This window comes from Colias philodice, chromosome 1 (assembly GCF_061535455.1).
Source record: "Colias philodice isolate Cphi_HAF_F1 chromosome 1, ilColPhil1 Martin Lab GWU primary, whole genome shotgun sequence".
NCBI classification, from domain to species: Eukaryota; Metazoa; Arthropoda; class Insecta; order Lepidoptera; family Pieridae; genus Colias; species Colias philodice.
In genome coordinates, this window is record NC_143086.1 from 901680 (window position 1) to 918697 (window position 17018).

Genomic DNA, 17018 nt, shown 5'->3' on the forward strand with positions numbered 1-17018 from the left:
ATCTCAGATTTTGAAAAAGCAGTGGTCCCTGCAGTTATTGGTAATTGTTGTCCTAAAATATCTCCATTACTTATTTATAGAGACATTGGCAAAGTTATGTACTGAAATCATTCTTCTAGGTGAAGTTTTTTATAAGAAAAAAATTAAAATTTTTTCGTCAGGTTCATATTTTGATGCCTCGTCAAGTATCAGCTCTTCTTGTTATTCCACCTCCCACAAAAAATCAAAATTCACCCATTATTTGCCATCAAAAAAAGAAAATGAATAACTCAGGTATTCAAATCATGCAGCAAATCATAAATTTGTTGAAAATACAAATTCCTACACTATTTAACAATAACAGTATGTATAACATGAATGTAAAGTAAACTTATAATTGTACATCAAATTTATCAATAAAAATATAAAATAAAAGGACCAAAAGGCGAAAAAATAAAATAAATGAACCTTGAAATACTTACGTTCGTAGTACCCAGGGGTACTGGAGTACCCCGACAGGTTCGTACGACGTGTTCTCAATAGCTTGACCACTGATCGAATACGGTATCTACGTGTCTCCTCATCCCCGATAAATACACGAACGCGCAAAAGAAACCGTTGTTTAGAAAAAAAGATATAGAAGATTTTCTGAATTTTTTTTCATTTGTACCCCAGGGTACGGTTCTAGGGTTAAGTATATATGTAATCTATGTATAATTACAGTTTCTTGTATAATGTACGTATTTATGCACTATCTACCTTTTTACTGATTTATTTTTCCTATACCCCAAGGTTGCCTGGAAGAAATCGCTTTTAAGCGATAAGGCCGCCAAATTGTACATTAATTATTTTAAGTTAAATATCGTTTTTTGTAAATTTTGTTTTTGTGTGCATTGTACAATAAAGTGTTTTCTATTCTATTCTATTCTATAAATTAATTATTATTAAATTTTATACCTACTATACAATTGATTGATATTTCAACCACAGATATTAAACAAGTAGTTTCAATTTAAAAGCTGTGCACAACTCCCGCAAAACAGTCAAATGATGTAACTTACCTTTTAATTATCAATTTAAAATACAATTTCAAATAAAAAATATTATGTATCATAAATAAATGTAGACGCATTTTAAATGTTTCCGACAGACTATTTTTTATCAAAGCTCACCAGGAATCAATTCCATTTTACGCCCACACTTCTATTGTTATACTTGCATTGTATGGAACAGCCCAGTGGATTATGGAGTAGACAGTTTGTTATATTTGTGTGTGATATCTGTCTGTCGCTTTGTAGCTACCGAACGGATAAATCGATTTAGATTTTTTTATTTGTTTCAATTTGATAGACGAGAGTGATGACGTAGTTACGATAAAAATTGGTAAAAGATAGCTACCGTCATAAAATTAGGGCGGAGTCATTTTAATTTTAGTAATTTAATTGTTTGTCAGGAAAACAGGACAAGAGGACAGGAGGACAGGAGGTACCCGAAATGTCGAAGAAACAAAAGTTCGACGACATGTGACATACTAAGGACAAACGCCACAACCCGCAATTGGCCAGCGTGGTGGATTATGGCCTGTACCCTCATTGGAGGCCCGTGTCCCAGCAGTGGGAACATAATGGGCTGATGATGACGATGATGATGATTTTAATTGTTGTTATAGTTGTGCTGAAAGCACTATCATCAAATATCTCCAATCACGGTGTTAACAGTCATGAATATATATAACAAACAAATATTATGCAGATATTCAATGTCTAGCGGTAAATTGAATAAATTTCAATATTTAGCGCCTCCCGGCTAATTATTATTCAGTAAAACATCAACAATGCGTGTGCTATTGACAGCCAGTTCTATGTCCATCGATTTCAATTGTTTACCCGTGGATTTGTTTGTTTTTCTTTCGTTTATTTCCAACGAGAAAATCCTAGAAAGTTATTGGCTTTTGAGGGATAGAAGTAAGATACGGCTGTTATTGGTGGTTTACAATAAAAAAAAAGAATAAAAGTTTTCAAATATCCAACCATCGTTTTTGTATATTTTATAATTAAGGTTGTGAAATAAAGATATTTTAATTTTTTTTATTTTTAAGCTATTGCATAGCTTCTATCGCGAGCCTTGAGCGCGGGGACCGAATCCAAAAATTCTCCCCACTCCGACGGGCTCGGAGGTGTGGCTTGAAGGCATGCATGAAGATTTTAAATTTTTTGTATCCAAATTATTGTGGCAATAAATACATTCATTTCATTTCAAATATTTGCAATTCAGCATGTCAGAAAGAATTGAAGCTGAATAAGAGCGAAAATCATCAAAAAGATCATCACTACATAGTATAAAACAAAGTCGCTTTCTCTGTCCCTATGTCTTTTTGTATGCTTAAATCTTTAAAACTACGCAACGGATTTTGATGCGGCTTTTTTTGATATATAGAGTGTTTCAAGAGGAAGGTTTTATTATATAATTAGATTTCCGCCCGCGGCTTCGCCCGCATTTTCAAAGGAAAACCCGCATAGTTCCTGTTCCCGTGGGATTTCCGGGATAAAACCTATCCTATGTGTTAATCCAAGTTACCCTCTATATGTGTGCTAAATTTCATTGTAATCGGTTCAGTAGTTTTTACGTGAAAGTGTAACAAACATCCATACATCCATACATCCATACATCCATACAAACTTTCGCCTTTATAATGGAGACGCCGCGGGCGGTAAGATAGTAACTTCTAAACTATGAAAACTGGAATTAAAAATATGGGCTCCCGCTTCTCTATTCTGTTATACCCTGTATATCCTCATAAACAAAACATCATATAAAGGATATCAGATACTTAAGGTGTGTTATTAAATTATGTATCATTGTTCAACAGTGCTAAATTTATACAGAACCTTAACCTATATAATATATTATGTACGTTACATTCGTTAACCAACTTACATATTTTATGTTGTACATTCAAAAGGTGGTCTTGATGCTTAATGCTTATATTATGTCTTTGGGTTGAAGCTCCTGTAATACTTATTCGAAAATTAATAAACTTAATCGTTATAATTAAAGGATAGAAAAAAAAACTTTTATACTTAGTGTTAAATATTTTGTAGAGCTCAAGCTCTATATAGAGCAACATCACAGAATAGCTTAAATAGATTTTAAAAAAAAATACGATAAGGTCTAATGTTTAGATAAATTAACTGTTCAATTAAGAATTATGGGTGACGTTGTATTTATATACAATATTGCAAAAATCGCATCATCTTTATCATTGGCTCGGTGTGGAGGTACCATGGTACATACATTCGTATTGTCACAGTTTCTTGACCCTATGGTGGTATATGTGCCATTGACCGAAGTTTATTTACATTTTTTAAGCTCTGCATAATGTTATGCTAATGCCAACGCCGAATCTAGAGTCATGCTAATTTTGAGCTGGCAAAATATTTTCTTCTAATTTAATTTTTGATAACAATGTTTTGGGGGTACTAAAGTATTATGTAGAACAAATACATATTATGTAATAAAAGTACTAGCTTTTCACATGTTATATCACTGTTCTCTATTTGATAAATGTATTTGGCTTTGGGTTTGGCTACTGGTATGGAGTATGGACTAGGGGCATCGCGGTGAACTTTCGCGGCCAGTGTAGAAACATAAATATTTTAAAAGAGCAATAAATAATTATATTGTGAGCAAAAGTTATTATGGACACAAATCTCTAAACAAATATGGAACGGATATATGGATTTTATTTCTATCGCATAGATCAAGTTTTGTTTGCTAGTTCTTGATAAAAAATATTTTTTAATATGATAAAGTTGAATTATATATAAAAAAAAAATCTATATTTTATGATCGTAATATCGTGTCGGATTTCGCAAACCGTCAATGTAAAGTTCTCATAAGCTAAAAAAAGTATTAACTCGTATACGCAGTCTCATAATATGTTAAAACGAAAATGCAATAACAATAACAAAGTAAAGTTATTTTAAACTAGCTGCGCCTCGCGGTTTCACTCGCGTGGCTCCGCTCCTGTTGGTCTTAGTGTAATGATAATATATAGCCTTTAGCCTTCCTCGATAAATGGGCTATCTAACACCGAACGAATTTTTCAAATCGGACCAGTAGTTCCTGAGATTAGCGCGTTCAAACAAACAAACAAACAAACTCTTCAGCTTTATAATATTAGTATAGATGATTAACTTGTTTTTATTAGTAATAATTTGACAATAATTGCTGACACGTGCGCTAATTAATTCATTTATGTATTGGAAGATTCATTTTGTTCATAATTATTATTAATTAGTTTGCTTGTTTGTTTGTATACATGTGTACTACTCATAAATTAATATTGTAGTAAACACAGTAACTATATAAAAAAATGTTGTGTGATTTTATGAAACCACGGTAAAAGTGAAACTGTTCGAACGGTTCCGAACACTGCTTTGTGTAGCGCATGTCGCGTGACGTGAGTAGGTATACCTACTTGGCAGCCGCGATACACGCGACATGCGCTACACAGACCAAAAAGTTTGAGACGATGTAATAAAAGTTTCACTTTAATTAATCTTCATACTTATGTTCCACTATGAGTTAATATTTGTCAATATCTGAAGCACGTGATTGACATGGATTCTTATTAGGGATATTATTATATTCTTATTAGATTCTTATTAGGGATATTATTATAGGGATATTTTTTAAGTTTTCCGTGTAAGTAATAAGTGCATTCATAATATAATAATAATAAGTTTATTAATATTTAATAAAACGTAACGTAGATTAAGAAAAACCACCAAAAATTTAATTTGAACTTGATAAATATAAACTGCATGTACTTACCAGGTAATACTGTGCCAGTAGGTAATAATAAGTAGGGTAATAGTAATGAAGCATAGGGTATTTCCTTTTTTCTATTATTTCTATTTATAAAATAATATACTAACATGTCTATTGTATAAGTCTTCAATAACTATTCATAGATTTTCTTTTATTTTAAACATAATTTATTATTATACTAGCTTTCCACCCGCGGCTACGCCCGCGTTTTCAGAGAAAACCCCGCATAGTTCCCTTTCCCGTGGGATTTCCGGGATAAAACCTATCCTATCTCTCAAGTTGGATCGAACTGCACATGGTGTGCGAATTTTATTATAATCGGTTAAGTGGTTTAGGAGTCCATTGAGGACAAACATTGTGACACGAGATTTATATATACTAAGATTAATTTATAGTTAACTTCCTACTTTCTATTTTGTTGAAATATACCTATGTTTATGTCCACTAGTATAACTCAAGCGCGGATCCAGGGGGGGGGTCACGGGGTCATGACCCCCCCCTGGGCTAGGTCCACGAACTAAGTGGACCACTAATTTAATATTAACTTTTTTAAATTAACAAATTAATACTGTTCAATATGATGTTTTTATTGAATTTTGAGTCATAAAAGTAATATAGAACAATGAAATCAATTACAAACGGTAACGGAAGAGAATATAACAAAAATTATAGAAAAAGTTTATTAGGGTCGACCTGTGGTCGTAATTTAAGGACAAATAACAGGTTTTTCGATTTAAAAAAACCATAACTGCGGAATAAAGTTTTTTTTTTTTTTTTTTTTTGTGTGGTGTCTCTCAATGTTAGCCAGAAGGGCTTCTACATTTTAACGCGGACGCGGGGGTGAACTGAAGGTTCACCCTGGTAGCGACATGCACAAGGGCGTCCCCCCTTGACGGGGACCACGAACCTCGGCTTGAGCTGTCGCTTGAGTGGAGGAGGCCAGAAGGGCCCTAATCGGACGGGGCGGAATAAAGTGTAATGGTAAAGTTGTATGTAATTAATTTTTTTTCTACAACTTTTGCTGTTACACTTTTCACACAAAACCTCAAATATTGAAATATCCCAGTTCGTGGATAAGACATAAAATAGCAATTTTTTTTCAAATGAACACTATAAAATACAGTCAAATTACAACAAAAAATCGGCCAAGTGCGCGTCGGACTCGCGCACCGAGGACTCCGAGCAAACATATTTTTTCATTATGTTGTATCTTACAATTTTGTTTAAAGGATTTTTTTCTTTATCTGTGCTTGTAAGTGCTTAAGTCGTTGCTTTTAACCAAATTTCAATACTGTGTTCACGGGAAGTACCTTGTAGGTTTTGATTGATGATTCCCTTGCAAGTAGTTGCGAATTACAGAATATGCGGCTCTAATTGCTTTTTCTTCAGATTGCGTTGACATAGAATTTGAATTAAATAACAGATTTAAGTTATTATAGACCTGAGTTCTGATGTGAATATCAATTAAATACATGTAGACGTTCACGAGTAAAGGGATTGTAAGTTTAAAATTATTTAAAAATATATTTTTATTTAATTTAATTAAATAATTAGGGATTTCGCAGTTATTACTACATCTGTGCTATAACACGATACTTTTTACTCAATTACAAGACTGTGTTTACGGGACAGGGTGCTCCCTGCAGGTATTGATTCCCTTGCTAATGTCGAAATCCTACGGTCTACGGTCCCTTGATGCTGTGAAAAATTCAAACGTTTTAGCCAACGCAATCAAAAGATGCAGCTGTAATTGCTAAAATTTTTCGACACTCTCTAAGAAATCAAAACCTACAGGGTAGTTCCCGAGTACACAGAGTCATGAAATTTAGTACAATCAAACGTCTTATAACGCAGACTAGCTTACAGCCCGCGGCTTCGCCTGCTTTCTCTAAAACCTTATAAATTATATACTATTCCTCTTGAATCACTCTATCTTTAAAAAAACTGCATCGGAATTCGTTGCGTAGTTTTAAAGATTTAATCATACATAGGGACATAGGCACAGAGACAACGACTTTGTTTAGTAATTGCGAAAAGCATGAATTTTTCCTTAGATTATAATATAAAAAAATATTAAAAAAAAATTTAACTTACAACCCTGTTACTCATGAACGCTGACATGTATTAACTTGATATTCATACCAAAAACTCAAGTCTAAAATATCTTTACGCTATAATAAAATCAAACTTCTATGTCAACGAATCAGAAGATACAGCCGTAAATGCCGAAAAATATCGCAAATTTCGACATTCGCAAGGGAATCAAAACTCAAAACCTACAGGGTACTTTCCGTAAACTCAGAATCTTGAAATTCGGTACAAAGCAACATCTTATAGTACAGATACAGGAATAATTGCAAAAAATATATATTTTTCAAGTTTGTCTGCCTGTGAAGACCCTTTTTCTCAGGAACGCGTGGAGGTGTCAATCTGAAATTCATACCGAATACTCAAATCTACGGTTCCTTAGAGCTGTGAAAAAATTAAATTTATAAGCCAACGCAATCAAAAGATACAGCCATTTATGCCGTAAATTATCGCAAATTTTGACATTATCGCAAGGGAATCAAAATCTATAGGTATTGTACTACTTCCTGTGAACACAGAGTTGTGAAATTTGGTTAAAAGCAATGTCAGCACAGATGGAGGAAAAATTGCTAAAACATACATTTCATGCTTAATATCAACATTCGCAAGTGTTGTCAGAAATCAAAACCTACAGGGTACTTCCCGTGAACACAGAATCTTGATATTTAATCTTTATTTAATAGAAACTTACGTCTTATAGCACAGATAAAGGAAAAATCGCAAAAAGCATAAATTTAATATTAAAACATATAAAAATGTTTGTACGGAACTCTTGGTTCGCCAATCCGACTCGCACTTGACCATTTTTTTAAATCTACGTATCAATTAAATTACCAAAATATAGCTTTTGAAAATTGACCACGTCTATGTGACCCCCCCCTGGCACTAAAGCTGGATCCGCCCTTGAGTATAAGTTACATTGTTGCATTTGTCTCCTGAGGATTTTCTCACCTTGCATTTTATGCTACTAATATACATTTTGAAATTAAAAAGCGTTTATAATAAAAGCTATTTAGTGGGTAGTTATCATTGACATATTTTCACGCTATGCATCATAATAACTGTACTTGAAACATTATATTGAATTAACGAATTGTTGAAGTAAATTATAAAATAACTAGTGGTCCGCCCCGGCTTCGCCCGTGGTACACTTCGCACGTGGAAAACTATCCTATCTCTCAAGTTGGATCGAACTGCACATGGTGTGCGAATTTTATTATAATCGGTTAAGTAGTTTAGGAGTCCATTGAGGACAAACATTGTGACACGAGATTTATAATATATATTATGATTAGTAGTAGTTTAAAGTAAGTATATAAATATGTAACGTGAAAATAATTATTTTAAACAACATATTTCAAGAAATTATAAAATAAAATAAATTAAATAAATTAAATTCATACTATACCAAAACTAACCATGGTTGGTTATTGCGTTCATAATATGAATTTGCCAGTAAGTTCAATTCACGGCGTAAACTGACTAGAAATATAAGAGGTCATAATACGGCCCCTGTACTGCATACACTACACAGCACAGTATTTAAATGCTATATATTGAGAATTCTTGTGTCTTGTGTATGTGTGTTCATGTGTTTACGGACAATAGTTGATTTTTTTAACATCAGTTATTGGGTAAATCTCATCCGTTCTGAAAGAAATGGGAGGTGAATGTGTACCTAGTAGGTAAATTGTACAATTTCCTCTGTTTACAAACGGTCCCTCATATAACATTCACTCGGTATATTGTAACATGCTGAAGATTCACTTTTTCCAAACGTCCACAAAAAGACGTTTGTGAGCCGACGGAACCCAGCTAGACGGGGCTCTTATCATTGTGTATGTATGAATGAAAATAAATAAATATTTCAGGACACATTTTCACACACGGCACAATCTGATCCCATACCACAGAATAATAACTAGTACGGTAGCTAATTACCCATACTAAGTTTTCGCTTGTGTTATGGAAACCAGATGGCTGATAAACATAGGTACATTTATAATTTTCAATAAATACTTACACAGGGTGTCCCACTGGTGGTATACTAAGCTCAAAGGAGGTAATAGTTTTGCATACGCTGAGGACGTAAAAAATACTTATAAAATTTCAGGAGCAGTTTTTTTTCAAATAGATGAATTCTTAAAACTCTAATATGTGCACCCAGCCATAACAAGCAACCCGCCCAGCTTTGCTACCAGCATGTGACCTATCGTTTAAGATTATGCTTTCATAGACACAATTCTCACATAAGCGAAGCGGTCTATCGCCGGCTGCGCGAAGCTAGAGAAGAAAACATGGATTTTTCAGGAAAAATTTAGCAAACATTTTTTGATGATTTTTTGATGTAATTTTGTTGTTTAATTATTTTTTACGGGATCAGTGTATGGAAAACTACAAGTCCCTTCGCGCTTAGTATACCAATAGTGGGACGTCACCCTGTATAGATAATTAACACCTAGACAGAGCAAATACATAATATTATGTTAATCACACAAATATTTGCCCTGGGTGGGAATCGAACCCACGACCTGGCTCGGAAGGCAGGGTCACTACCAACTAAGCCAACCGGTCAGTCAAATTACTTTATTGCTTTGAATAAAATACATAAAATACAGACAAGACCCAAAAATTCTGATAACGAATTCCCGACATATTACAAAATGTTTGTAAACGGCGAAATAATACAACTTGCGACAAATACATAGGTAATTAACTTTGGTATTTATATATTGCGTATGAAATAGGACACTATGAGCAAATATAAAATAGTATCTTTTTTACAAGTGTATAATATGTTTTTTCATGTCTTTATATACAATGTAATATAATATGTCTTTTCATACATTGTTTCGAGCCTATTAAAGGTATTGTGATTGTAGTTTTTTCCTCTATCAATTTCAAACAATCTGATCAAATACATGTGTACCTATAACTAGTAATTATGTTTTATACAAAGAAGGTTCGTATTTCTGTATATTGATTTTGTTTAAACAATAAATAATATCCATAAAGTTCATTCTAGCCCTGATCGATTTATTTCTATAACATTTGAACTAACAATGACTTGTTTTATTTAATTTTTACTTTAAAACTCAATTACTCATATAAAACAATAGATTTACTGTGTAAGGTGCTATGAGTGTTTTTACAAAGTTATTTACTTACCCTACTTAGAGCGGTAACAAAATAGTCAGGGGTTGTAAACATTGTTTATATTAATTACTAGGTTTCCGCCCGCGGCTTCGCCCGCGCAGTCAAAGAAAAACCCGCATAGTTCCCGTTCCCGTTCCATTTCCGGGATTGCGTCATTTTCCCGGGATAAAAAGTAGCCTATGTCCTTTCTCGGGTATCAAAATATCTCCATACCAAATTTCATGAAAATTGGTTCAGTAGTTTAGGCGTGATTGAGTAACAGACAGACAGACAGAGTTACTTTCGCATTTACAATATTATAGTATGGATTACTTTAGATATTTGTAAAATACTATGATATCTTGATTATTATTGGTAATTAATTGTTTAATGTTTTTTAAAGTTCAACTGGAATTCTAGAGATATCATTGAGGTATAAACTACTTCTTTTAGAAATATTAAAAACAAGGTATTGAGCTATTTTTTGGTAATTGATGTGATATATCCATCCTCCTAATTTGAGCTTTAGAAATGTTATTTACGAAACAGACTCGATAATACTTCCTGATACCTTAATTTCTATGAAAACATTGGAAAATTTTGCAGATATAATGTTACAATTGTAAAGAAATTACATCTTTAGTGTGTTCATTATTGGGTATTCAATACTTGTTAAGGAAAAACTGAAAATACTCTTATGAACGTGTGGTATAGGCCGATATAGATTTGCGTGGGCACTCATCCCAGGGGACCGTAGCCTATCAGACTCGCTGAAGTAACGAGATTTGAATATGAGACTTTAGACAAATCAAGGTTAGCAATTTATATTTACTTGTTCCCTTTGCAAAAGCATGTGATGAATCGATCTTTTTTTATAAGCAATGTTTAGTCCCTTGTGGCACTTTCATCTTCATAGATAGACTCGTGGTCTAACAAATTACGTTTTATTACTTTGTATTTTATTTTTATATAATAAAGAAATAATAGTAAAAGTAAGCAAGAAAATATTTTCAAATAAGTTATATATAAAGTTTACGTTTGTGAAAACAAAATGTTAATTTTGTGGAATCTAGCTGTAATACTGAAATATATATTTTTATATCGATTAATTTAAGTAGTAGGCAGCGGCACTAACATCAAACCCTTTCTTTTTCTTTTACGTAACCTATATTATGATACAAAGGTATAGGAAGCAACTAAAATTTCACTGTGTAAAGTGCTGAGATGGCGGGGTCCTTCACAAACTACTTCGAAAGGTATCCTAATCGTGTTTAATTACACTTCGTCAATATAACAAAGTCCTTGCAGAATAATTATCCTTAAATGCCCTGAGATTCCATACTACATACTAGTTAATTGACTTTCTCCTTTATTCGCTATTCCCGTAAAGGAAATAAGGGATTCATGTGAATCTTGTTATTTTCCATCTGACAACTAGTTGCGTACCATTACCATAATATATGTCGACAAGTAAGTCGACTGTACGAACGAGGAACGGGAACAACAATGTTTTGCTCCCATAGTTCATATGTCTCTCAGGCTGTTGGACAATCACAAAATAACAATAGTGACGGCCTTAATTGTTTTTGAGATTATTGGAATAGAAATCTTGTCGGAATAATTATTGTAATGTTATCTATTTTTGTTTTGTTTATCACACAAAAGCACTGGATCGTATAGGCTCTTTATAGGCTATATTTCATTTATCTTCTTCTATCAGCCAGTTAGCACTAGCGCAGTCGGGATGTGCGGCTAGTATGTATGCAAAAAAGGAAAACCAATTCTAAAAAATAAATGATTTTGTATAATAATGGATTTTTTTACTCACCTAAATTGATCTGATTTCAAGAATTTGTTTACGTCATTATTAAGTGATATAGTATTAAGAGTGATTAATGACGTCACAAGTAAAGATAAAGGAAATACCCGCGGAGAATCAAGGAAATACCAAAATGGCGAATATAATTTACCTGGGGCTAGGTTAATTTACAAAAATATCCCTTGTATTAATGTAGGATCTAGTTGATAAGTATCGCCAAGCTAATTTTATACGTTTTGGGAGTAGGTACCTACTTTGATACAATTTTGTTTATTTTTTTTTTTGTAGTAATTTAACTTTACTTAAAGCTACTTTTTTCTATTTTGTACCTCGCTAAAATCATTCACTATACGTTTTTCCTTCTTTATTACAATGTAAAGTGGAAATAGACATTTAAAATTATCATTTCTATTTTTTCAAAGCAAATAACGTTTTCTGCGATATTTCTAGGACCTTTACCTGAAGTCAAACGGAAGCGTTGATTGACCTGATTCGTTTTTAACCGGGAATCGTTATTTAATTACAATTTATATTCGATTTGCGTACTACGAACGAAAATTTATATTTTTCATAGCTTTTTTCAGCTTAATAGTTGTTCAGTTGAGTTGTGAATGGGTAATCGAGAATAGAGAGTAAATGGAGTTTAAGAAACTTTTTGTAACATTTTTATGAGAAACCTAACTATAACAATTTTGTTAAAATATTGTAGAGAAAAGGTCTTCATTTCCTTGGTTTCTTTTTTGTTTTTAATTAATCGTCATTCTTCCTTTGTGTGAAGTTATGCCGTCAAGTTAAAAAATTATGCAGAACTTATAGCTTACTTCTCATTTAATAGATCACTTAATATTGCTTTTAATTCATATTTTTTTATTCCTCAAAAAATCTCATTTATAAAGCATTTGAATGCTTTGAAACTAAGTTTTAAATCGATTTAAATGTACCAGTTATAAGAAATCTGTCCTTAATTTCGTATAAAATAAATATTTTTTATGAGTGCACCAAAGGTTTATTCCCCTGTATTGGTGACACAGTATACCTAACAATCAAATTATTGTTTGTCGGTATATTCGCTACACGAATCCGGATATTCTGAAATAGTGTCTATTGTTTTAATTTCTTGTGTTCATTATTTTTGGAATCCTTGATATAATTGCCTAGTTTGAGGCTGCGGGTCTAGGTTCGATACCCAGTTGGGATGTGTGCACATATAGGATTAACAGAAGGTACTTGAGATTTTAAAGCTGTTCTCTCTTCACGACGAGTTTCGATAATCTTATAAACTAAAAACATGGAAAAGTTAAAGAGAAATATAGTTTACCTTGATTTTATTACTAACTAGCTGCTTCGCGCGGTTTCACCCGAATTTTTCAAATCGGACCAGTAGTTCCCGAGACTAGCGCGTTCAACAAACAAACTCTTCAGCTTTATAATATTAGTATAGATATTACGAGTATTAAAACTCTACTACGTTAAAAAAATGCAAAATGATTTTTATAAAAAACATCTCTGTGTTTTTAGTTTAATGTGAGGAAAGTAGCATCGTTTTCTAAAGTAGAACTTTCGCACATCTCTGGTGGAAACGCGGCTTTAATAAGGAGCATTCGTTATACATACCTACTTAAAAATAAAGTAGTATCTCCATATCCATCTATAATAATTCAGTGCAAATAAGCGATTTTATAGACATTGAGCATAGTCATTCAAATTTAGTTATTGAAATGGAGATAAAAATAGAAACTAATTCTACATTAACAATATGTTTTTAGTTCTGCTGGATTATAATCAATAATATTATAATCAATTCGTACATTTTATAAAAAGATCGCTTGTGCATCTATTCCTTGGAATTACAAGCATAAAAATACTACACAAATAAATAATCCTACTAATATTATAAATGCGAAAGTTTGTGGATGGATGTTTGTTAATTTTTCACAAAAATACTACTGAATCGATTACAATAAAATGGTATGAAGGTAGCTGGAGACCCAGAATAAGACAAAGGGTTTTTATCCCAGAAATCCCACAGAAACGGCGACTTTGCAGGTTTTTCTTTGAAAACGCGGAAATCTAGTGACCACATAAAGTTTCCTCTTCAAATGATTGCAGGTGAAACCGCGGGCAGAGTTCACTATGATTATATTTAACTATTTTCTCGTAAATAGAGAGAAGGGATTTTCAAATAGGTCAAACAATTTAATTAATATATAATTAGGATAATACACTTAGTGAGAATTACTAGTCCTGATAATATGATATCAGGACTAGCAATGTATGGACTAAAATGTATGAACATTCCACTTAAATGAAAGGTTCTTGAAATTAATTAAACATTATTGGTTCCATTATTATCGACTAATAAGTGATAAATAATGCACCAAATTATTATTGGTAAATTTATTAACAACAATTAAAAAGGGTATTTAAATGTTTCATTTACTATAATTTCCGCTCGGGGCCGCAGTTGACCCGGGAATGAAAAAAAACATATATTTTTTCAATTAATACTTTGTGGACTTTTCGAAACCCATAAAACCAAAAGGATTATCAGAATGTACTTTTCAAGTATAACTAGAGAAGTTAGCGGCAGTGAAATAAACCATAACTCTACAATTTAGAAGAACATACAATTTTAATCACTACATAGTATATAACAAAGTCGCTTTCTCTGTCCCTATGTATGCTTAAATCTTTAAAACTAAGCAACGGATTTTGATGCGGTTTTTTTTTATAGATAGAGTGATTCAAGAGGAAGGTTTCAGTATATAATTTATTAGGTTTTAGATAAAGCGGGCGAAGCCCCGGGCGGAAAGCTAGTTAACTATAAGTCATACCAAATTATATAATATTGTAAATAGTGCTGGAATTCGTACTCAAAACTTAAAATTAAATGGAAATTATAGAGATGCCGTAGTGAAAACTTGTACAAGTGAGCGGATTTTAAAATGTAAGTTTTTCCATACTAATATATTTAATATTTATTTACTGAGTAAGCAATGTATTCAAGTTCCAGCGACCGCGCGATGTCTTTTAAAAAAAATATATTTTAATTTAAATGAATTTAATTAAGGTTTGTACATTGTACAATAAGATGGTAAGTGCTGATTTATTCTGTCTAAACAAAAAGATCGCGTCTTCTTAGAAATGATTAGGGATGTCGTCGCGACGGTTGAGTGGACGATTCTCCGTAATCACTTCCTTACAAATCATAACTATTGCAACAAAGTGACTGGATACATTGTTGCAAGTATTAATACATATTTAGGTAAACTACTAAAATATGGATTCAGCGGATTTTGGATGTATAACTCCTCCCTACGTAAGTTCGAGATTATCCTCAAGGTGTTGGGGATGATTTCGAACATTCCTATTTCGAATTACATTTTTTATACGATTTCTTATAAACTATGAATACAAGACAAATATTTTTTTATGTATTAGCTGTAACAAGGCAAATAATTAAAATTAAAACTTTTAAAACAATGTTTCCTGTACTTAATACTCTTAAAAGCTAAAGCACTGTTTCCACTATTTTCACTAATTGCCTTTTCACTTATCACTTCACTTTTCTTCAGTAATATGTTTAAAAGCTGAATATCGGTGAGGTCAATTTCCTTTAAATTTAACGGTTTTCTTTCACCGTTTAATGCTATTTTCCATATATATGCGGTAAGTTAATAATCGGTATACTGGCGGAAACAATGTTCTTTCCCTGAGATTGTTTCTTTCTCAAAGTGTGGTCCTGTATTCTAACATAACAATCATCATTTACAGTGATCAGGTAGGTACCACGGAGTTTTTCATGGCTTATACCTTATTATTACAAAATTTTGACATAATAGTTTCAGTTCTGGTGTAAACGAGCCATCGATTGAGTTGTAAACGTTCAATCTTTAAATATCCAATAATAATGGGTAATGAACGGCATGTACTTATGATTGATGAAAAATTAATAAGTTCTGTAATACATTCGTCCTGCACCAAGGATGTGGTTTCCATTTCAGGACATAAGAAACGTGCTTCGTCGAAATCTAAACAGGACTACGTCAGCATACTTACTTTCAACCCTTTCACTAGGATATAAGGATATTTAGGCAGGATAATGGAAGTAAGATTATCAACATCACTTTGGACAGGTAACGGTATTAATTTATAATAATTGTAAATTTCGTTATTAATTAACGGTAAATGCATGATGATATTTAATCTGATTTTGTTTTACATATGCTTTAAGCTATTGAGCTTTATAGAGCAAAGTATTGACTTTGCTCTATTTTAACAATATTTTTTTAAGTTTACAGGATATACTAATTTATTTGTAATTTCTATTTCTTTAAGGATATACATAAGTTCATCGGTATCAATAATTGATTGATACAAAAGTTTAAATTTTACAAAAGCTAATGCGGTTTCATATAAATAATTTGAAAATTATGTGTAAAAATATTATAAAAATGAATTATCTCATGACTTAACAATAATTAATAATGTTTCTGTCTTATTTAAATTCATATTAATTTCATTAAGTTTTTCTTTAATTTGAATGAAATTGCTTCCTGTAACATTTATAATATTGATTTTTTTTTTATAAAATCGGCTAACAAGTTGTAATAAAACACACAACAACGCTACATTTTTTTAAAGGCACCCGTCATCACATGGTGTTCGCGCCACCTCTGTAGTTTTTTGTTTACCTAAAACAATGGAAGTTCTTATTTATGTAGAAACCTTTTTACAACTATGTTAATACGGAGTCGGCTCTACAAGAACGTAATAACGTAATAATAATAACGAATAGTTTGAAAATCATGTAGCAGATAAGCGTAAATTTTCTTGCTTCAGCCTCCCTTCATAATCATTCAAAATCAATACAACATTAAAGTCGTAGTACTCGTAGTTATGGTCGATTACTTATTTCAGCACAGTATCAATCGCTCATAAAACCCTAACCAGTGCGACAAAAAGTCAACAGTGTAACAAGAATGTAATAGATTTTCAGAGCGTTAACAATAGATCATTTGCAAACATTTTCTCAACTACATTATATAAATCTCAATGACCTAACTCACGAACCTACGGACTAATTCTTACATCATTCCATTTCGCGGGCGAGTGTCAATCGTATTGGAAAGTATCAGGACGGCAGGGTTCACGGGAGACGGGA